The sequence below is a fragment of the Simochromis diagramma genome, unplaced genomic scaffold, assembly GCF_900408965.1.
Source record: "Simochromis diagramma unplaced genomic scaffold, fSimDia1.1 OVJJ01000483.1, whole genome shotgun sequence".
Classification (NCBI taxonomy): Eukaryota; Metazoa; Chordata; class Actinopteri; order Cichliformes; family Cichlidae; genus Simochromis; species Simochromis diagramma.
This window is the reverse complement of record NW_024386835.1, coordinates 1,223,526-1,246,431: the sequence shown is the minus strand read 5'-3', so window position 1 is coordinate 1,246,431 and position 22,906 is coordinate 1,223,526. Positions and strand designations below refer to the sequence as shown.

The window sequence follows — 22,906 nt, the reverse complement described above, 5'->3', positions numbered from 1 at the left end:
CAGCTAGAAAAGTAAACATGTGTTTAATAAACACAAGCTCATTCACAGGCTAAATGTGAGTGCAGGCACATACGGGTGAATAACTTTAAAAAAAAATTGTGCCATAAAACACATTTGTATAACTTAAAATCAGAAACGTGTTGATTGTACGTATGAAATGACATTTAAAAAAGAAAAAGAAAGCAATTCATTTTTATAAGGCACGCCATAAATGGTAATGGATTCAGTCTTGTGACATCATCTTCGCCCTTTGAAGCTGATCTGGCTATGAATGGGAGGAAATGCTGGCTGGCATATGAAATGTCTGAAGCACAAGCTGTTTAGGAGAGGCACTGAGACCTGACAAAGAGCTATTCTTAAAGGCACCTTGGTGCTCTCAGCATATGCTTTTTATTGGCTGAATCAAAAGGCATCTTAGACCAGATGCATGACTCGGCTGCTTTAAGTTTTGGAAATGTCTTCCTGATTTTCTAAGGGTCACTTTAAACTGTCCAGTAGGACAAGAATAACACTGGTTTTGCTTATGTGACGAGCATTCTTCTTCTTTTATCCTTCTTTCTATAATCATACATGTATATATATATATATATATATATATATATGTATGTGTGTATATATAATAAAGGAAGACAGAATGATGACCCCACACACATGGGGATAAGTGTGAGGGACCAAGCAGCCAAAGCAAAGAGGACACAGGCAAAAAAGGTATCTTCAAAAAGGGTTTTCTTTATTTTAACCCTCAAAAAGTCCAAAATTAACAACATTCAAAAACATACTTAGCAGGCCCATAAAAGAGGCCAACTAAATATACCTCCACAAAAAGTAATTTCCAGAAACTTAAACAAAACAAAGTGAGACACAACTTAACTCACAAACTGACCTAATCACAAAGACACATGAGGGTAGCTTTTATAATGATTTGGCCAAACCATTTACACACAATAGGGGGGAAAACAAAAACACACACTAATATTAACTAAGCACAGAATAACCTAACTAAACCTAAAACACCCCTGCTCCTGGTAAGCCCATGGTTGGTCCTGCTGAGCAGGCATTTTGTTCCCAGAGTCCTCAGCCATGCCTTTTGCCCAGACTGGAAACAGCCACCGCCCAAACTCAGGTAACTCAAAGAAAGAGAAACATAATTAATATAACAAAACATTTTAGAAAAACCACACAATGCTACTATGTGCACGCCTCATAATATCAGTGTTAGGTTTAACCAAATGATTAATGAATGAAAGAATGGACTGATTTACCCCTGTGTGGCTGATGCCATCACAAGAAGACATTTGCCTTTAAAATGTTCATATCCATGTGTTACATTGGCCTGATTCCTCTGTACATATATTTCTTTTTTCTTCCTACATGTGCTGCCAAGAGCAGCACTGCACTGGGATTTAGGGATTCAAATGACAATGGTGATTAATACTACTTAAGCGTGAAGGGTGTTGCGCAAGTCCTACACCAACATGAAAACTGTTATAGATTAATTTGGAGAGTTAGTGCAGAAATGAAAGCACAAAAAAGAAAGGAAAACACAGAAGGATTTGTGCTAAACATCATGTGAAATACTAAATAATGTGTGCCACTCTCTCAGTGATAGAGAAATAATATACACCATAAACCATGTGAAACCGACAGAGTGTAGATGATTACACTTAATGAGTCCCGAGGTTTGCTTTTTTCATGACCACATTAAAAAAAAAAAACATATGAAAATGCTCTTATGTGATTTATTTGATAGAGTTTATTGAAAAATAGGATTTGTCTGCTACTGCACGCTGTTTACATTTCCAACAACACAGCCTTGAAAGCCTTGTGGGAAAATATATCTATGCCACAGGGTCCTTCCCACTTTTGTGGTTTTTGGTTTGGAAAAAGGCAGAGGCACCCCGGAGTTTGAAAGCAGTTATGTAAAAAAAAAGAAGAAAAAAAAGATGGCTTAGCAGCAACTGTAAATTAAGAAGATAAAGAAGAAAAGAAGGGTAACGATGAATTGAATCTACTGTGCAATCTGCAGTGAAAATATTTAATGTGGTTGTTAACTAGATCTCTGGTGAGACGCATAGAGTGAGTCAGCAAGTAATGAAACAGGGGAGGTCTGAAAATAACAGAATAGCAAGAGAAATTGTCCCAATATAGCAGAAGTGAAAATGGAAAAGTTTAGTACATCCAGTACGTCACGATCTGCAGCTCTGCAGAAAGTTTGATGAGTGCTAAAACGTTTCATGGAAGAAGATGTGGAATAAAGTGAGAAATGTTTGCAAAATGGTTCTGAAAATGAAAAGCACATCTCTAGTCCATCAGGGCTGCGAAGCTTTAAGGGGAGGGTTTGTCAGAGGTTGTGTCTAGATGCTATCTGACAACAGAGAAAGGCTGAAGCCACACTGCCAAGTCTCGGCCTTATAAGTGAGTTACGGAAAAGGCAGACGATGTAAAAGATATTTGTGCAAACAGACGTATGTAGAGGAGTAATCTTAGCTTCAGGGATGTGTTAAATAAATCCAGTACACCCAAAAAGTTATTCTATTTAAAAGCCATTGCCATAGTAACAATGACAAATGCAGATTTTAACCCCTTAACAGCTAGTGTATCATATTTCATACATGAGTATTTGAGTCTTCTACATCACCAGTGTGGACCTTAAAACCTAAATAATTAGCAAAATATATCATTTGAAACCAATAAATTGGAAAAAAGGCACAAAAAAGGAAATATATGCAAATTAAAACTCATATATACAAAATGATATTTAATTTATTTAAAAAAACACCAGAAGATTCAATAAACACTCAATTTTCAACAAACTGGGGCAAAATAAACAAGATAAAATACATTTCTGTTATGTTTCTGTCTGCAGGTAGAGATGCTCATTCTGAGAACAGATTGATCCTCATCGGGACGTATTAACAAAAACATGTTCTGGCTAGTGTCTATTGAAGCAACTGTGGTGTAGCATGAAATAATAAAACCCTGCAAGTCATAAAGCCAGCCAACCTTACTGTACCCCTTTGTGTTTGCAGAATAACTGTTATAACAAATTATTTTCTTATTATGCGTCAATGTCTGTAGCTCCGTAATGCTTGTAACTTAAACTTAAAATGCAAAAAAAAAAATGTTTCAATGGTATTTTCTTTTTGTTTTCAATTCGGGTAAACCCCCTGGTGCTAAACTTGGAAACAGTTGGCTTCACGAGGGCAGCCTAATATGCTGTTAATTCTGTTATATGCTCAGGTGACATGAAGCCTTTTGATGTGAGGAAGAAGCACAGATTCAGTCTGAGCTGCAGGCTGCCTGAAGAACACAGCTTCATGTTGTGCATCTATTAAAAGCGAGGCCACTGAAATGTGACACTGGTATTGTGTGCGGTTTATTCGTCGATTGTGTTTTAGCGTTTAATTTGTGTAGTTTTGGTCAAAAATAGAAAAAAATTCAAGCAACAAATCATCAAAGTGGTGCTTATGGGTTGAACTAGGTGTGGATAATTGTGAATGCATTTCGAGTGCTAAGCAGCAGGAAGTCTGGTTCGAAGTTTGTGCTTGATTGATTGTTTGAAAAGGAAAGAAGGCTGCAACAGTTAGAGGCTTGTGTGACAAAGCAGAGAGCAGAGTGTTAGACGGATCTTTCCTCCCATGAAGAGAGAAAAATTGACAAGGCTCAGAGTCCAGGTTCCTTGTGGTGAGGACAGACCGTCATGGAAACATTAGGAAAGTAAGAAAGATTACAGATGGAAAATATGATGGTCTAGAATTTCCTGATATTAGCAACGTTAAAGGAGAAAATTCATTGGAAACTATTGGAGGGGATTTGCATAAGGACTTACCCGTGTCTGGGTGATGAAGGAGAACAGGATGGCAAATTAAGTCTGCATATGTACAATGTTATAATTCAAAAAGACTCAGCTCAGAGGCAAATTACAGCCGACTGGTCTACAGAGAATACCGTATAATAAAAGGTCTTCACATAGTCTAACTGCAGTGATTTCATTTGCAGACATTTATTGCATCACAAGCAGGAGTAAAATAAAATAATGTTTCCCAGTACAGCACCCCATTTATGACCTCACTAATACACACTATTGTTTAAAAATCTGAACATTATAAACCGTGTTAAACCAACATTTGTGAATGTGCTATTGTATTGAATATATTGCTCAGGTTTTCCTAATAATGTACAGCGTTTTACAAAAGTCTCAATATTTGCTATGACCACTTTTTTTTTTCTTTAACACCTTTGAACCTGAACTCTCTTGTTATTTCTTTAAGTAGTCTTCAGGAATAGTTCAGCAGGCTTCTTGAACGGCATCCAACACTCTTTTTTTGGATGCTGGCTGCCTTTTGTTCTGTTCTCTTTCAAGATGATCCCACACTGCTTCAATAATGTTGAAATTAGGACTCTGTGGAGGCCAATCCATGACTGATAGTACTCCACTGTGTGTTTTTCTACCCAGGTATGCTTGTACTGCACTGGCAATTTGTTTGAGATCATTGTCATGGTAAAAAATTAAGCCACTGCCAATCAGATGTTTCCTAATTCCATCAGTTTTGGCAAGCTCTCCAACACCACTGGCTGAAACGCAGTTCTCAACCATGACCACGAGTCTCCACCATGTTTACAGATGGCTGTAGACCAGGGATGTCAAACTCATTTTACATCGTGGGCCACATACAGCTCACTTTGTTTTCAAATGGGCCAGAATGGAGAAAAGCAACAGAAGAAAAAAGAAGTGCGCTTTTAGCGGCATGTCTCAGTTTTTATACAAGACAAAGAAATGCTACTTAGTTAATGACAGAGATCTGTTGGCACAACTCTTTGGACTTTAAAAAATCGCAAATTGTAAATTACAGAAAAAGTTCTGGCAGCTCATTACCCAGACTGTCCTGTTATTATAAAGCAGAACGTTTGTATGTTTGTACATATTGTAAAAAAAGTCAGATTTTTATAGTAGATCGTAAAATCAAAACAAACAAACAAACGGAAAAGGAACTTTTCTCTCATTTAATTGATTATCTGTTACTTGATTACTCTTGTGTAGTATGAAAGGTTGTATGTGTGACTCTAAAGACATCCAGTGGGCCAATTCTGGCTCCTGGACCTCTCTTTTGACCTCCTCCTGTACATATTTATGACAATTTCAATTTAAAAAAAAATTGCATTAATCATTTGATCAGAGCTGTTGTCAACACCCTTCCACTGAGAACAGTAGATGTTTCAGCTTCAGGTCCAGCTGCATGTCTCAGGTCCTAGCTCAGGTCTTTGCTGGATATTTCCCTCTTACATGACTTAGATTAGATTAGATTACTTAGATTTTTTTTTTTAGGTTTGCCACTTATTCTTTTCTCCTCCACTTGTCCAACTTCCTCAATGTTTTTTTTTTTAAGTAGACACTGCACACAATGCTGAGATATACCAAGATTTTGGCTAATAATTCTGTGCACGTCATCTTATTGGTGCAAAAATTCTATTTTCATGTCAAATTGTGTAATTTTCAAAACCGGTTCATTCCTTGAGTCAGATGCTTAAATAATTTATATGCCAATTTTTAGTGTCTTAATAAACAAAAAAAACATTCCTCTGAAAATGGTCAGGTGTAAAGACTGCACCCGCTGCCTGAAGAGAAAACTACTGCTCATGGCCACTCTTTGGAAGCAAAATATAAAGACATGAGGGTTAGCTCTAGACTGCACGGTACTGTATATTGTATTATACTATACATAACTAGAACTATACATTTACAGGATCTTAAGTTTACACACAAATCATGGCTTTAAAACGTAAAGTACTGATCTTTTTTTGCAGAAATATTTGCACAAAATCACTCATATAGTGCTATGTGTTTAATATAATTAATATATCCAACTTTTACAAAGGTGGATACATGTTTAAGATTTTTTGTGTGTGCCTTAAACATCATATTACTTTTTAATTGATTTTATTCAGATAGTACTGCATTTGTTTTCTTACCTTTCAGCCTGTCTTCGTTCCACTGTGGTGTGAATTTCCCATGTCACAGTAGAAAGATGTGGCGGAGTGAGCTGACAGATGTTTTCTGTTTGTACAGACATACAGCTGATCTGGCACTGAGACAACTGTTGTAAAAACAGTATAAGTTTACAGATAGTTGTGGACATTGGAGCTATAGTAAACGCAGGCAACGCTTTTTTTCCGAAGCACTGATAAATTTGCTGTGATCACATCGAGCCTCATTAAAACAAGTAAGTTTGGTCTCCACGTTTTCTGCCCACTAAAACCTATTCAGCATATGTATCCCATCCTCATGACTGATTCCACTTGCTCAGCACTTCTCTGTGCTGTTCCCACACATCTTGGGCTTTCAGTTGACAGATCTAATTAGAGACAAGGTTCAGGCTCAAACTTCTATTGAAGTAGGATGCAAGGAATCTGCTCGCTAATACTTTTTGGCTCCTGCTGCTTTTGTAATAACTCAGATCATGATGTTCTCAGTCATTTTCCCCTGGGTGATCTTGTGTCATTCGATGCATGTAAAAGCATAACAATGCACTCTAAAGTGTTGCGGGATTCTGCCACTCCTGGCTCAGTGGGAGTATGATATATTCTGCATGCTAATGTCACTTAAACCATTACTGAGAAACGTTACCTTCACAGAGGAGAGGACGTTAGTGATTTCTGAGATTACAGCCATGGGTGTCGGTGGCTTGATAGATTGTCTAAACAAGCAAACTAAGTCATGCATCACACCAGCTCGAGGCATCTCTCACTCAAACATGGAGCTGCGATAGCTGGAACTTGTTGGATAACAGACTTGTTGTACGATATTGCATGCAGAGTTCTTGATGTGGGCCTCAGCTTTGCGGAAATGCCCTACTTCATTACAGGAGCTTCCTGAGTTCAGGCTATTTTAAAAGACATCTTCTTATAGAACAATAAAACAATAAGACCTCATGTAGTGTGTCTGGAAAACTTACTTACATGTGGGTTTGCCCTCTCTGAAGGGAATTTACAGGATCTTGAATTTAAAAAAAAAGCAAACAACTAAACAATAACTCTTCCAAATTCCAGCTTCGCGTTTGTTGGACGAAACACACATTGTTCGATTCAGGCTACCGACAAAATCCACAAATAACATCTGGCCTGTTTGCCAAGAAAACTGTGATTATGGAATCTCTACAGATGGCTCTTGTCACGAAAGGGTGAAGAATGGATTACTTTTAATCACAGTCTGCGTTGATGTCAGATAAACGTAATTGTTTTTTCCACATGCGCAGTGCCTTAGTATATAAAAGCAGAGGCGTTCGCCTTATTATCTTTATGACCAGTCAACTGTATTTTCTTTCCTCTTGCTTTTATTGGTGAGATGAATCAAAGGCATGGCCACGATGAACGATGTGTCAACCATTACAGCCCACCTTTGTAGTGTATGAATCCAGCACTGCTAATTACTGCACCTCTAATAAAAAAGTACATTGTAACGTTTACATCTAAAACTAGTCAAATTAACCAACCTTTGCATTGCTGAAAAGTACAAAAATAAATAAATAAATAAAAATCTGAATATATTAGGTGATGCTAGCAGCTCATTAGCAACTGCCATCTTTTTGGTGACCCCTGACCTTTTATGGGGTCAAGATTTTAATTTGTCAGACATTTTGATTAATGACCAACTAGCCATATTTTGTGTAGATTAGCCTGCAAACAAGATTTACTAACTTATTATTTAAAGCGTTCTGCTCATTGCTCTTATTATGTCCTGGCTACATTTAAGGAAAGAACAGGAATGAGATTTGCCCCTTAAATTTACTATTTGATCCTTCTCCATATAGATCTGTGTAATGGTGGCCGGTAATAAACAAGTCCTTGGCGAGGAACAAATGCCTCTTTAATGAATGCAGCACATAAACGTACACAGTGGAAGCAGCATGGTGTTACATACAAGTTTATCAGTTCGCCATCTTAACTAGCTTAATTTTTTCGATGCTACGTTTTTCCCACTTTTTTATGACACCACCCTCTAGTGGTGCAATATGGTATATAACATTACAGGACACGGAAATCTACAACTACTGTTTTTGTTCAGTTATTTTGCCTGATTTGCTGAAGTATGGCACATATTTTGATAACCTCGGATATTCTAACAAACTTTTATGTTAACTTCATGCAGCTGTTCCTTAGACATGCAAATATTTGACTCACAAACATTGAAACAAGCAAAAATTGTGAAAGGCACGACAGATAACATTATTCCATTTACACCGTGACCTCAAAGCAAAGGAAAAACAAGGCCATGACGGGAGCAGCAATACTGAGACGCAGCCAAGGGCGTCACTGTTTGAGTGTTAGACACACTGACAATACATCAGAGCTTCAGTGTGACAGCGTTTAGAGTCTGTTATTAGTGAATGGAGCGAACAGCAGAGTCGGGTTTATGGCAATCACAGACTCTAACCACCACGCATGCACCTGCCGCGCCATCAGAATAAATGATCAGTAATTCTTTCTTTGCCCATATTTAGGTAGCGCTCTTCTAATAATGTGCAGCCAAAAACAAATCCTTCACACTGATATTTGCAACGTGACTGAAAATGGGACTGAAAAAATATTTACTTCTTTTCTTTTTCCTCTCTTTGTTTGATATAACTGGGTTGATATTTTATGTTCGTTGCCTCAAACAGCCTCAGAAATGAAACACCAGGATTTGGTGGCATTGGGTAAAGCCGGTGTTTCTTTTAAATTATTCAAAATACCTCGGACACAGACTTGTGCAAGAAAACTGTGCTGAGACTACTGGCACTGAGACGTACGTGAGGGAGGATAATTACAGCTCTTTGAACAACTGGTAGGTCCCCTTTCTCGGACCATTACCTCCAAATACACCAGTTGGCCGGTGGCCTTTGGACTGTTTGTTATTCTCTCTGTGTTTGTGTATTGGTGTATCTTGGAGGTTTTGGAGTCTATAATATGGCTACATGGGATAAAAAAAAATACCCTAAAAACAGAAAACAAAAACTACATCATTGGATTTAATACCTAATAGCTTCTCATTTCTAATGTAAATGTAGTATAAATGAAAGATTACTCCTTCTACCAGCCAGCAATCATCAGTAGAGCTGACGTGCTCGTGTCTCGTGAACGTGTCTCTCAGTGGCGGCTCCTGAAAAAAATCTCAGGGGGGGCAATTTTTATGATATCGACTAAAATGACCCATTTAATGAGTACATCAAACAACACAATTTTAATTTGTTGCTAGGTGATTAACTCATACAGTGATACCTCATGCCCACTAGATGGCAACACACAACAGAAAGCTTTCCTCTAGCTACATAAGTTACAGGTAGAAAGCGAAAGAAATTAGCATCCAGTAGCCTTTAAGCAAAAATGAATGTGTCCACTTACTCATTACTTAGGCTACATCAATCCAATGTTGTGTGGTGTAATCAAGCAACAATATAAAGCCGGCTGCATCATATAAATCAATATGCACAGCCTGTCAGCCACGACTTGCGCTGGAACCAACTCCGACAAAAAGTCCTGTTGTATGCTTTTGACTTCTCCTTCGTTGCCTGGGTTAGTTGAATTTCGGGCTTGTCAGGTCCCAACTCTTTAACTTGCAGTTTTTCTGCCATTGTCCTTCTGGCAAAAGGGTAGGTTAGAAGCGATCTAACCGAATTTGGGGGAGGCTGTGCCTCAACCGTTAACAATACCGCTGCCATCGTCTCTCTCTGACCTTATAGCTCACTTAGGCTACTGACTGAGGTAAAATTCTAGAACAGCAAATCTTCGCGCGTTTTCTGCAGGGGCGCAATTTTAAGCGCCCCCAAACCATTTAATTCAGCGACGCTGATAGGTCAAATATTTATTATTTTCCCCTGGCAACCATTTAATGATAGGCTATTTCGCTGCATATCAAGGGCGCTTTGACGAGCGCCCCAGAAGAAGAAAAACACCGTTTGTTGGTTGAACTTTAATGAGTCAGCTGGTGAAAATGTTAAAATACGCCTGGCTGTATATGGGCACACACATAGTAAAACTATCATTGATGAATTTTTTAAAAATATATATTTTTACTCCTCCACATTTGGGGGGGCGGAGCCCGAGCGCCCCCTATGGGCCAGCCGCCACTGGTGTCTCTGCATTTTTAAACTTTTAGGTGTTTGTGCTGCTTCCGCTTTTAAGTGCAAAGCGGAAGGTTCAAGTTCATTGGTTTCTTAAACGACAAATTACACCAACCTGTCGGGAAAAACAAGTTTATTATAGTTCAAACAACAAAATCTATTCACTGAGCCGTTTTCTTAACTGCTTATCTGATTTAGGGTCATGGGGGACAGCAATATCAATACAGAAATGCAATACTAAGCGAACACGAAATGCACACAGCAACAATGTAAACAAATCCATAATCTAATGCAATCAAAATAAACACTGAGGTGGATATAATAAACCGCAAAAGCTTCAAGGGATACTATCAACGTTCTAAGAACTTCACAGAATCAGGTGGTTTTACATTTGCAGCAGCCCAATCAGGACTGCTTTTGTTTTTATATATATTTTTGAATCTTGGCCTTTATGTATAGAGGCCAAATGTTTAAATATTGTATTATTGCTGTTTTTAATTTACCTCAGACTACATTTCCTTTTTTTTTTTTTTTTTTTTTTTTTTTTGTGTCCCGTTTGGATCTTTAGCCATCAGAATTGTTGTCTTAAGGCCAAGACAGATGCCAAGCGGATTTATTTTACCAAGTGGATCATCATGGCCTTGCTATATTGGTCCATTTGATTGACCTTTATTATAATTATGAATTTATTTTATTTTCGGTTGCTACAAACGGGACAGACATGACTGGGGGATAGGACAGGGAGAAAGAATGAAAGAAAGAGAGGGAGAGAAAGAAAACCAAAGGGGAGAAGAGACGGTGAGAAAGGGGGGAAGAAAGAAAACAAACAAACAAACAAAACACCTGGATCACCTGTATGGAGGAAAAAAAACAGAAGAGAAAGCAAACAACAAAGAGCAACATAATAAAAAAAAACACAGCACCATCACAATAATCTAGCTAGCAGTAGATAACAGTAGATACTAAATAATAAATGATATTGTGCAGCACGCAAGATAGACAGCGTACAATGTGCTTTGAGGCAGCAGCCAAGAAAGGTGTAGTCCGCGTCTGTGAATACCCGTGTGTACACCTGTGTGCATACCTGTGTGGATCAGCATGCTTGTATTCCAAAGGTTTCTCCATGTAACGATCTGCTAGGGAGTGTGGGGAGCCATAGCCCCGTCCCCCAGGGCATGAAGCAGGTATGGAGGAGATCCAGGCCCCAGATATCCAGAGGCCCCAGAGTACAAGGACCCGAGGAGGACCACCAAAGGGGGGGGGGAACCGTGCCACCCTCCTGGGAAGAGCTGAGTAGAGCCCCAAAGGAGAGGTCACCCCGCAGCTACGGAGCAGAGGCCAGAGGGGTTTGCAGTGGCGTGCCCGCAGGCTCTGCCGGCAGCCAGCTGTGCCAGAGAGGACCGAGCTTCAGGCCCAGAGGCCAGAGGCCTGAGGGCATCCCACCCCCCGGAAGGAGCCCAGCCGGGCCACAGGCGCCCGGCCCCGCCAATCGGCCACCAGGAGTGAGCCGGTACATACATGAGCGCCCAGCCCCAGACGACAAGGACCACCAACACACCAACGTCTGAGGGCATCAGCCACCGGCAGGGAGTGTGGTGAGGGGAGATAGGCCTCCGTACTTTAGAGGGCCTGAGATGTACCCAGAGAGGTTGAGTCTAAGACCCAACCTGACATATAGACACAGACGAACAGGCGCACATGGACACAAACGTGCATTCCCACCCCATATGCACAACCAAATACTCGGCACTCACCCAACGTGTAGACAGACACAAATACAAATACAAACACAAATAGACAGACTACATTTCCACTCATGCTTATTTCTCTCCTTTTGCTATGGTCACCCAGCTCTCACCTTCTCACCCTCTGTATCGTCCTTGTACAGTCACCAAAAGGTAAATGCAACAGCGAAACAGAATCTACAGCATAGAAACTGGGGAAAAAAACATTAGAAGACAATGTTATTTTTAGGAGGGGTTCAGATGAAATTTAGGTGTGCTTGAGCACCCCCCAAAAAGGGTCTGAGCTCACCAATGGCTAATGTTAATGTGTGCACAAGGGAGTTAATGTAGGTACAGAGGTTTTACTGACCTCTTGAAATTGTATAGAGCAGGGACAAAGCTTCCTGGTTTGAAAAACTAAGTCAATGCACAAGTTTCTTAAACCTGCATTCTTTGAAAGCTACCAAAGTGTGTGTCAGTCACTCAGTTTGGCTCATACTGAATAAGAAAATTAAGTCTGTTTTGGAAATCTTGCTCATACTATATTCCAAAATGGAGCTTTATTGGTTTTATGAAACCACAAGCGGTTGACTAATGAGCAGTCATTAGCGAATGAGCAGTTTGACAGAAAGCGCCACCGAAACAAGACGGCAATGGTGTCAATGCTCATCCCGAGACTTCAAAATAAATATCTGACAGCAAAGTGTTTAAATATTCCCAAGAAGAGACAGCTAAGTTAATTTTACTGATATTACATTTACACTGATAGTTATATAACTTTCTCAAAGAGCCACAAGTTTCTTAGTGCACCCTCTATCCATCCAAGCTTCATGGTTCAGCAGTCATATGAGCGTAACAAAGTTATTGTTAGACAGTGGGAAGCAATCATGAAAGTGAACTTTTTCTCATCATCCTGCCCAACACCAAAGAGAATAGAATCAGAGGTTAATAATCCCATTTAATTGAAACAAAACATAATCCTCTTACCAAATGAAAGCTATTATTAGCTTATCAGTAAGTACTCTATCACCCCATTAAGAGCAAGACTGAGGATCATGCTTAGCCTGTATTAGTGTCAGATTTTGTCTTCAGTTTGAGCAGCCGAGGGTCTATTATGCCCATAATTTTCAGATCATTTTCCCTTCATTATCTTCTATTCGAAAAGAGAAAATCCAGAGCAGAATGGAGTCGAGCAAAAGCCAACTCAAACATCAACAGCACTGCTGGAATTAACTCATAAGGCTTTAAAACACTGATATGTCTGCATTGTTTAATGTGTACCCTCAGATGCAATTAGACTCCCTAACTTTAAAGAACCAAGAGTGAGTATCCTTGTAACAAAAACCTGCAATTGATGTTTCTCTCTAAAATGTAAAGAATTACAATTCATAGCTTTTCTCAGTCTTAACAAAGTGGAAACTGTTTTTGGTGGCGAGAAAGCAAGGACAACTTGGATCTTTGATTGCTTTATGAATAGATGCATGTCAGGGTCCCATACTTTACATGATACCTGGTTCATCTGCCTCAGTAGGACACCTGCCTCTTAGCAAGTTGATGTCCTTATTGTCCCTTTACATAGCAATTCATCATGTTTTCAATTAACTGTCAGTATTTTTCACACAGCGGCTATTGACCTTTAGCCAAAAACAAACCCCTATCCCATAAATTACTAGATTAATGTTGTTTATCAAGCTTCCTGCTCTTGCACAGGGCATAAGCAGCTAATAGATGAGGCAGGTTTAATGTTTTCATTTTGGATGCTTTTCTTTAATGTGTAGCCCCACAAAATATCATTAGCATGCGGTACCTAGCCCCAGAAGGACTTTTTTAGTCACTGTTGAAGGTGATAAGCTAATTAGCCAGATGACAAATGCCAGATGCTAAATGAAAGAAAAGGACATCATGGTACAGTTTGTGGTTACAACCCCATGGCATGACCCGACAATCATTGCTTTTTATTCTCATTCTAGCTTAGCTAGCTCTATGAACAGCACCCGAGCACATGGATTGCACAGGCAGCCAACCTGACAAGCATTTGGTTCACTAAATTCACAAATCAAATCAACTAATTTAAGCATAAACAACATATTTTAAATCACATAATGAACTGATATGTGTAACAATACGATGTAATACAATACAATGTGTGTGTGCATACAATCACGCACACATAATATGCTCATAGAGGAATGTAGCCACAGTTACAAAGCTATCTGTAACGGATGACATTGTATGCAAAACAGGAGAAACATTTTCTCGACATGCAGAAGTAGATCAATTAATTCATCACTCACCAGGACAGTTGCAGTAACTGACTCTAAGAGCAGATAAACTCAACACATTTCCATTTGTTCTGCCATTTTTTGAATAAGATCATGCTTTTAAACTAGCTGCACAAGCTGAAGAATGACTTTTTTGGTTCCAAAGACACATATGGGGATTAATTCCCAAAGTATGACTCGAATAAGACCATATGCTCCAAAATCAGTGTCCTCCTCAGCCATCCTGCTGTGTTTGCACAAAGCTATCGGTTTGTTAACATGTGCTTACCTGTTGCTGCAATAACTTACCGGCAATATGGGTGTTCAAGTTTTTCATTATCAAATTTTAGGATTTAGTTTTACTTGGTTGTAAAAGTATGAATAAAATAAGTATAAAATTCAGCTGAGGGGACACAGCAACCTTTATGGACAGGCCTGGACCCCTGGGGCCCATCTTAGTGCTGACACTGGCAAGCAAGTCTGAGAGCCTTCTGTGTAGTAGGAAGCACTGCTTGCTTTACCTTGAGCTTCATCTAAAAACACAACACGTTCCTCTGTGGAGCTTTCCAGTTCTATGCATCCACTTTGGACATTTCATTTTAGCAATTAAGGTGCTTCTTGTTGAAGGACAGAACTGGGTACTATGCATCAATTCAGACCAAACAAGGAAGTCCACCATTTTTATTTCTAAATCCATTAGGCCCTCTTATTGTGCCCACACAGGGACATGTCTTTACTAATTTGTTCCAGTTCTTTATAATCAGGAGCACAAAGGAGACTACTAGGGAATAGGGAATGGATACTTTAGACCAGCGGTCCCCAACCTTTTTTGCGCCACGGACCGGTTTATGCCCAACAATATTTTCACGGACCGGCCTTTAAGGTGTCACGGATAAATACAACAAAATAAAACTAGTACCGGTACCAAAAAAAAAGAAGACTTATTCATAACACACGTAAAAAGACCAAGGAAAACCGAGTTAACGATAAAAACGATAACAAAATAACGCTGAAAACCGATAAAAACCCTGAAAACCATACATTTCACACCTGAGCTTCTACTCTCGCGGCCCGGTACCAAACGACTCACGGACCGGTACCGGTCCGAGGCCCGGGGGTTGGGAACAGCTGCTTTAGACTTCTCAAGACTTGCCTCAAAGCTGTACATACAATTAACCAGGAATGTTATTGTGAAAGTTATTGAGCTATTTTGTGACTTACAGATGAATGACTAATTCTGACACATTACAGTTGCTTATTAGAGTAAACATTAAGTGGTATGACATTATGAACAATTGCAAAACAAATAAAACACCTGCATACCCTCTTTATGGGTACCAAGCACTTCAGCATAACCAAGTGTTACAATTTGGCCCTGATACAGCCACACCAAAAAGGAAATACTACTGACAGATTAATTTATTATCTTTTTTTACTCTTTTGGTGCTATGACCCCACATCCAATAATGTAAAAATGGAAATACTGTTAATTCTAAGGTTTGATCAGGTCATGATAAAAAAATGATGAAGTTCTTATCAGGTCTCAAAATCTGGTAAATAAAACCTCAGATAAACAACACATGACTTATTACCCTTTGCCATTATTTATTTAACAAACACTGAGCCAAAATGCAGTAGCAGTGTGTGGGAAAACTAAGTACACCCAATGGTTCAATAACTCAGGAACTTTTTTGCAGGTTTTTGTACAGTCTGTCCTTGGGATGGATTTACTGGGCTGTCCAGTCCTGGGAAGATCGGCAGCTGCCGTTAACGTTTTCCACTCATAAAAAATTGTTCACAGAATAAAATGATGACCACAGACTGTTTAGAAACTTTTCTTTCCTCATTGGCATGATGTTAACACATGATTATCAGTTAATCAGGTGCATTTGATTAGCAGCGCCTGGCTGAACCTTGCCCTCTTCATAACGGTGCACTTAGACGTTCACACGCTGCTTTTACTTTTTGGCTCATTATTTTTCTAACTAAATAAATAAATAACAACACAGTGTAATATTTCATATTTTTTGTTTATGTGAGATTGCATTTACTGAAATTTAGAACCCACTAAGGACCAGATTATGTTTCATTATGTCCTCATACATAACACTTTCGAATTTACAAATGGTGGTGTCTCTTTTTACCATGACTGTATAAGCAGGCTACACCACATGCTTACCCCTGTTGATGAGCTCCCGATGGATATACTTGTTTTTCTTTACCGATTCTTCCAGCTTGCATGGAACACAGAGAGTAACTGGATCCAATTTAATTTGTTAGCTGACTTCCTGTCTTATCCAAACCTATTTACAAACTATGCTTAGCATGATGGAGCTTCAACTGAAATAATTGCCAATAAGACACGTACAACTATTTAGAAACAAGACAAGCTCAAATAAGGAAATTATAGATGGCAATGAGGAAGAGACAGAGCTTTAAATCAATTTCATTTATAATAGCATAGCTTACTGCATTCATCTCAGTGTTTGGGACAGTGTTTCATTAGATCAGTGTTTTCCCATTTTAACCTGGATGCACTTGGGGCCCAGTTTCATGCATAGGTGTCACTTCTATTATGATAACTTTCCTCATATTTTCAACTAATTATATCGTGGAGGATGTCCTGTGGGAAAGTAGAAATTTCTTCCTAATGATTTCATAAAACATCTTTATCTTGAATCTGATTTAGGGGCTAATAAGCTAAAATTAGTCACAGTAAAGCAGCATACTATGCCTTGAATAAGATTACACATTAATATTATTATTATTGTGTGACAATGAATGTCTCTGATATACAGATCTGGACCAGGGCATCAATGAGCTCCTGGATCTGCTAAGCTCTGAAATGCAACCTGGCAGCATCGGATGGTCAAAAACATGATGTTCCAGAGGTGTTCCACTGGATTTAGGTCAGGTGCGTGTGGGGGGCCAGTCAGTGGCGTCGATTCCTTCATCCTCTGGGAACTGCCTGCATACTCTCACCCAGGGGACCAGGCATTGCCATGCACCAGGAGAAACCCAGGACCCTGTAGAGGTCTGTGTGTCCCTCCATGGATATGCCTCCTCAGAACCAACCCTCCACCAAACCAGTCAAGCTGAACCATATTACAGGCAGCATAATGTTCTCCACAGCTTCTGCAGACCATTTCACATCTGTCACTCAGGCTTATCAGACTCCTGGGCAGTGAACACAGGGCCCTGTAGAGGACACTGGGCCCTCAGGTTCAGAGTTCATATTGTAGCTTTGGCAGTGGCCATCCTTTTCCTCTGTGCACAAAGGAACAAATACTTGTCATGCTGTTGGGTTAAGGACCTTCTACGGCTCTGTCCAGCTCTCCTAGAGGAACAATCTGTCTCTGGAAATCTCGTCCATGCACTTGAGACTGTGCTGAGAGACACAGCAAACCTTTAGACAATGGGATGTATTGATGTGTCACCTTGGAGCAGTTTGACATCCCGTGTCACCTCTGTAGGGTCACCGCATCGCCTCTCGTTAACAGCAGTGACACTGACCCTAGCCAAATGCAAAACCAGTGAAAAAAAAGACCCGGAAAACAGGAGGACAGAAAAATGACCTCCAGCTGTAAAACCGTTCCTGTTTTTTTTCCTGTTTTCTGACTCAGGCTAAGCAGGGTCAAAAAGACTTTGACACAGAAAAACAGCAGCATAATTGGGGAATTAGACCACTGAGAGATTTAGAGTTATTAGTCAAAGTGGGACACTGAATCATGTTGCTAAACTATTTAATTTAATTTAAATTAACATAGTTATTACACAATTAGCCCACATTTTTAATTTAATGTTGCGCAACTCGTCAAACATCACAATCAGTCTGAAATACCAACACTGTGTAAAAGAACTTAGACACATCATTGTTATTCACCTCAACATTAAACCGAATGTGAGAAATTCTGATGTGCTTTGTGAGTTCCTTATCAACTCATCGTTAACCAAATAAATATTGAAAAGATAGAAGCTGAGTGACTGCTATATTTAGGGCATGACCAGAATTAAATAAACACGCACGCACACAGATTGCTTCCTCATATGTATGACAAGGGCCATAACTGGTCATTCATTTTGTGAGGATAGCAGGGCTGAGACATTCCACTCGATCTTGCTAAGATGGATGTGGAGGGCTCAGCTATTCCATTACACTCAGTAGTGCTGAGCCTGTTGGACTGTGCTTAGGTGGAAGTGCGCATACTAATAACTCCAGCATATACATCTCTGTACACAATCCTGGATGGAAAAGCACATCTTCTTACCTTAAAATATAATTACTTTGACATGTATTGGAAGATTGAAGTGTTTTCATGATAGTTTCGAAGATAGGAAATCAAGCCAACTGCAGCACTAAAATGTGCCCCGTATGTCAGCAGCAATTAACTCTCGGTGTCACTTTTACAGAGTCTCATTGTGGTCAGTGGTACAATCAGACTGACTGACTGTATTGGCTGTTTTGTTTATAAATCTGACTTGCAGAATTGGGTTGGAGTTGCCACCTGGGAATGGAAATACTTTCAGGCAAGTGTAATGTGAGGTCCTAATTAGTTCCACAGAGGTTAAGATGCAATGCAGTTTGGAGAGCTGATGGCATGATTTCACAAGTGTGTCCAGCTCTGAATGCAAACGCCTATTTTTAGCATTAATAATTTGCCTTTTTACATTCTTAATTCATATTTATTCCCCAGAACTGCTTAAAACATATATTCAATATTCAGGAACAACTGCTGTCTACAGTATTACACTAACCAGACGAGATAAAGGCAACTGACAACATCTGTCACATACTCTTCGAGGTCTCTGCTCTGTTCTTTCAGAAAGTTTTAACTCACATTAAATACATAAATTGAACTTTAATGGATGTGAATAAAAAGTGACCCTTCTCGGCTTGTAGATGGTCGATAGAGAAGTATATGCAGAGTTTACAGAGTGAAATGCACTGAGAATAGAAAAAAATATCTCTACCTGCAGACGTCTCTCCTTAGGTCTCAGCTTAGGGGCAAAGGTATATTACAGAACAGAAGTCAGACATTAAATAGCCTTTATTGTCATTCCAGAAAACACACAGTAAGCTCGTTCACTACTCTACAATTAAAATGTTACTATCATCTTATACTCAGAGGCAACTGCTTTAGCTCTACTTTGTGGGAATTACAGAGAAACTCTATTGAAGACAAATGAAGTTAATTCGAAAAAAAGGATTTAATGCTAAGAGACACCAAATGAGAGAGTAAATTACTTTACTTTGCTATAAGCACTTTCTCATTTCTAGACAGGACAGCACAAAATGAGCTAAACAACATTTAACAGTCAGAGTCCTGTATAAACGAAAACTAAATGAGGCTCTAAATAAATATGAAAAGTGAAGGGATAAGAATATCTCCACAGTCCCAGAAATTCCTCAGATTAATAATGATATCTTTCAAAAAGACTAAATGATGTCTGCTGGGCAGTGGAAGGCGATGCGACTGTAAATTTTATATTGCGTTAGCTGCACTATGGATGACCTGCAACAGTCAAGCTGGGATGCATATAGCAGACAAGAGGAAGGGCAACAGGACTTAAAGGAACACCTTGTTAGCTGTAATAAATCTGTGACTAAATCTACACAGACCATCACATGAAGAATAGCACATTCACTTTAATGCATCAGCTTCAAGAGTGTCATATGTGGGAGCCTATGGGTATAAATGGCATCAGTGCCTGCAAAGCATCTGTCTGTCCAGGCAGCACTGAATGCATCATGTTTATGTGGATCTCCCTTGGTCTTACTGCATGATGAAGCAGGTCAACAGAACAGAGAGTACAGTCAATAACACGCGGGGTAACTGTGGACAGCTGTAATCTCATAGCACACAGGATTATGTAGTTGCCCCCCTGTGACAACCCTCTTGCTGATAATAGATTTGACAACATGAACACTGTGTGCTGTCTCCAAGGAACCATTTAATTTACAAGCCATTGAAATGATTACACGCACAATTTTCTGCACATATTAAAGCAGAGCTGATGTTTTTCCTTCCCTTCAATTGCATTATCCTGTTTACAATCCCCTTGACAACTGAAAGTGTGATGCGGCTCTAATAAACACATTTCATTCTCTATCCATTTCATGCTCCAACATAGATCATTCAGTGACACACCGAGGTGGGGGTGGGTGGCTGACAACTGGAGGTGTTTGGAACGAGTTAATAAAATCAACTTAGTCAAAATGTCAGCTGCCCAGAAAAGCAAGAAGCTGTGATTTAGTTTGACTCTTTTCCCTTCAGTCTTTTCTTTGTCTGCCTTCTCTACACCTGTTGGACAACTTCTCACATTATTAACATCAGATTTGCTCATTCAAAGCACAAAACTGACCCGAGTAAACAAAACTCCACGTTATTGTTGAACTCCTTCGAAATCAGGTAACGTTAACATTCTGTGCGAGTTTGCTGTTCTCTAAGTCTCGCGGCATCCTCGTACTGCAGCTTGGAAATGGATCACTCTCGCACCCCCGTCGACTGGCAGCAGTAACAAATAAGATTGTTTGTGGCATATTGGCAGATGAGAAGAAAGCAAATGAAATGCTGCCCCTCGGAAGGACAGATGTGCTTCCTACCACTGCAAAGCTGCTTTGTTCTGTGCTGGCATTGCGGGGATACATCAGTAGTCAGCACATGTCTTGCCTCGGGTCTTTATCCCTGAAATAATGTGATAGACAGGGATTACGCAGCTGGAGTATGTATGAAAGGCAAACAATAGCACAGGGTGCACAACTCCTGAGAAAGAATGTCTAAAACAAGTGGTTTTGTCCTGACTTCTACCAACCAAGACCGTAAACAGAGTGACATTTTAGTTTTTCGAATCTGAAGTTCATGCACCACATCAATGACATAATTGCACAATTAAACATTAAAGATGAATCACCACAGCTGCTCAGATGCTCTCACTGAATTACCTGTAAATCTCTTCTCTGTCAAAGCGGTGGAAATTTAGCCAGGGCATGTCTCATCATCTCTATTTATCTTGTTGATTTAGAGCTCTTGGAAAAGAGACACAAGGTAGCTTTGCACCTTAAATCACATAACTTGTAGAAATGGAGGCACGAGCCAATACATTCTTACACTGTAATATTTCATTGGCTCCAGTAAGAAACTTTGGAAATTTTGCGTTTACTGTGTAATGTCATAGACAGGAAATACAGTATAAGACGGCCAGCTATGCGCAGGTACAATAACAGCTAGTTAAGAATAAGGAGAAAGCGTTTTACTGTGAGCTCCAGAACCTTCTGTGCTGTGAAAAACACAAGGCTGGTACCCGGAAAAAGCAATCAAGAGGAAACCTAAGAACAAAGTACACATGAAGTGATCCATGAAAAGTGGAAGCTGGCTTTTTGTTTGTGATGACAGATTGTGCTCCCAGTGGTTTCACCTATGTTATCTGTGAATTAATGGGATTTGAAACCGTCACTCTTTAACTGCCTGCATTGTTTACTTTGTTTCATATTATTCATTTACACTGCATATGCTCTACAATGCATGTTGTTTGCCTTTAGGCTCTTCAGCTGCTGCAGGTTTTCACTTGCTTTCTCCTGCACTAATTTTTCTCTTTTTTACATAAAAAGTCACCAGGATACTACCTTTTCCCAAATGGTGATAACACCAATAATTCCATTTTAATAATTAATGACAAAGTGAAATGTAATCCCTTGAGCTTGTTGTAACAGTGTAGCAGATATCAGCTTTTAGTGAGAGTCACAGGGATGCTTTTGTGTTTATGTGATCGCCTTCCTGATTTTGTAAAGCCACTCATCAAAGTAATATTTTCACAAGTGTGAAAAACACCACCATGATAGAAAAAATGGGACAGCGTTAGCCATTAAAAGGAACGGTAAAACTAAAACAATCTTGTGACCTTCATGCACAGGGCTTTAACCCCAAAAAGCATACATTGTTTGTTTGGTGTTTGCAATTTCATGCTTGGTTTCTCTGTGTTTGCTTTTTTTGACCTCTAGTTCAACACAGCCTTTGCATAATATCAGACAATCCTTTAAGAACAAGTTCTGACAACCAGGAAAAAGGCAAAACAGAAGTGAAAAAGGACAGAAAAAACCCCAGTGTAGAAGCACTGGCATTGTTTTTTCTTGCTGAGAAACAGTTGTCTGCGTGCCAGGAAAAAAAGGGAGACCTGGAAGGCTTAGATAGAAATGAAATTGTCCAATTCTGGTCTCTATTGAAACTTCTTTCAGTGCCTGCAAACAGCAAACTGAAACTGGGAGTTGTTAAGAGACATTCTCAGGCAAATGTTACAGCAGGTTAATGTGATTTGGAAAGTTGTGGCATGATGGTTCAGGGGATGAACGGATTGTGATAAACTTGATAAACATGAAGCAACAACACCCTTAGAGGAAAACATAGATGGAAAATAGTTATTTGCCTTGACCCACAAATTCACGCTTTATTTATGTATTAGCAATTCAATCAAGGAGCATTTCAACAAGCATTACAGCAGATTATCCAGAGACCTACACTGATTTCTCCATGGCAGCTAGCTGTACTTGACAAATTGATTTTTATTTCTCAGAGTGTCTTGGATTAAATTACCTATAATTGATGAGAATTTACAGTTTGTGATTGTGTTTTGTCATGTTTTAATTTACTCATTTACTATGTGAAAAGTGCAGTATTTTCTAGAATTGCACCCAGTATCAGAGGAGGAGATAAAGGAAGACATTTTCAGGCATCTCAAGGTGAAGTTTGACTGCATTCAAGTCAGGGCTTTGGTCACACGAGATAAGGTGTGGTCTAGTTATTATAAAAGTTGGGAAACTATTGTGTTA

The 22,906-nt window shown here is 39.4% G+C and overlaps 1 long non-coding RNA gene across 1 annotated transcript; it reads left to right on the top strand.

Moving 5' to 3' along the window:
- Window positions 1-663: 663 nt before the first annotated feature.
- On the top strand, window positions 664-17,618 carry LOC120731604. Its single transcript, XR_005695390.1, has 2 exons — window positions 664-1,123; window positions 16,881-17,618. It is a non-coding gene; the product is annotated as an uncharacterized LOC120731604 (long non-coding RNA).
- Window positions 17,619-22,906: the final 5,288 nt, after the last annotated feature.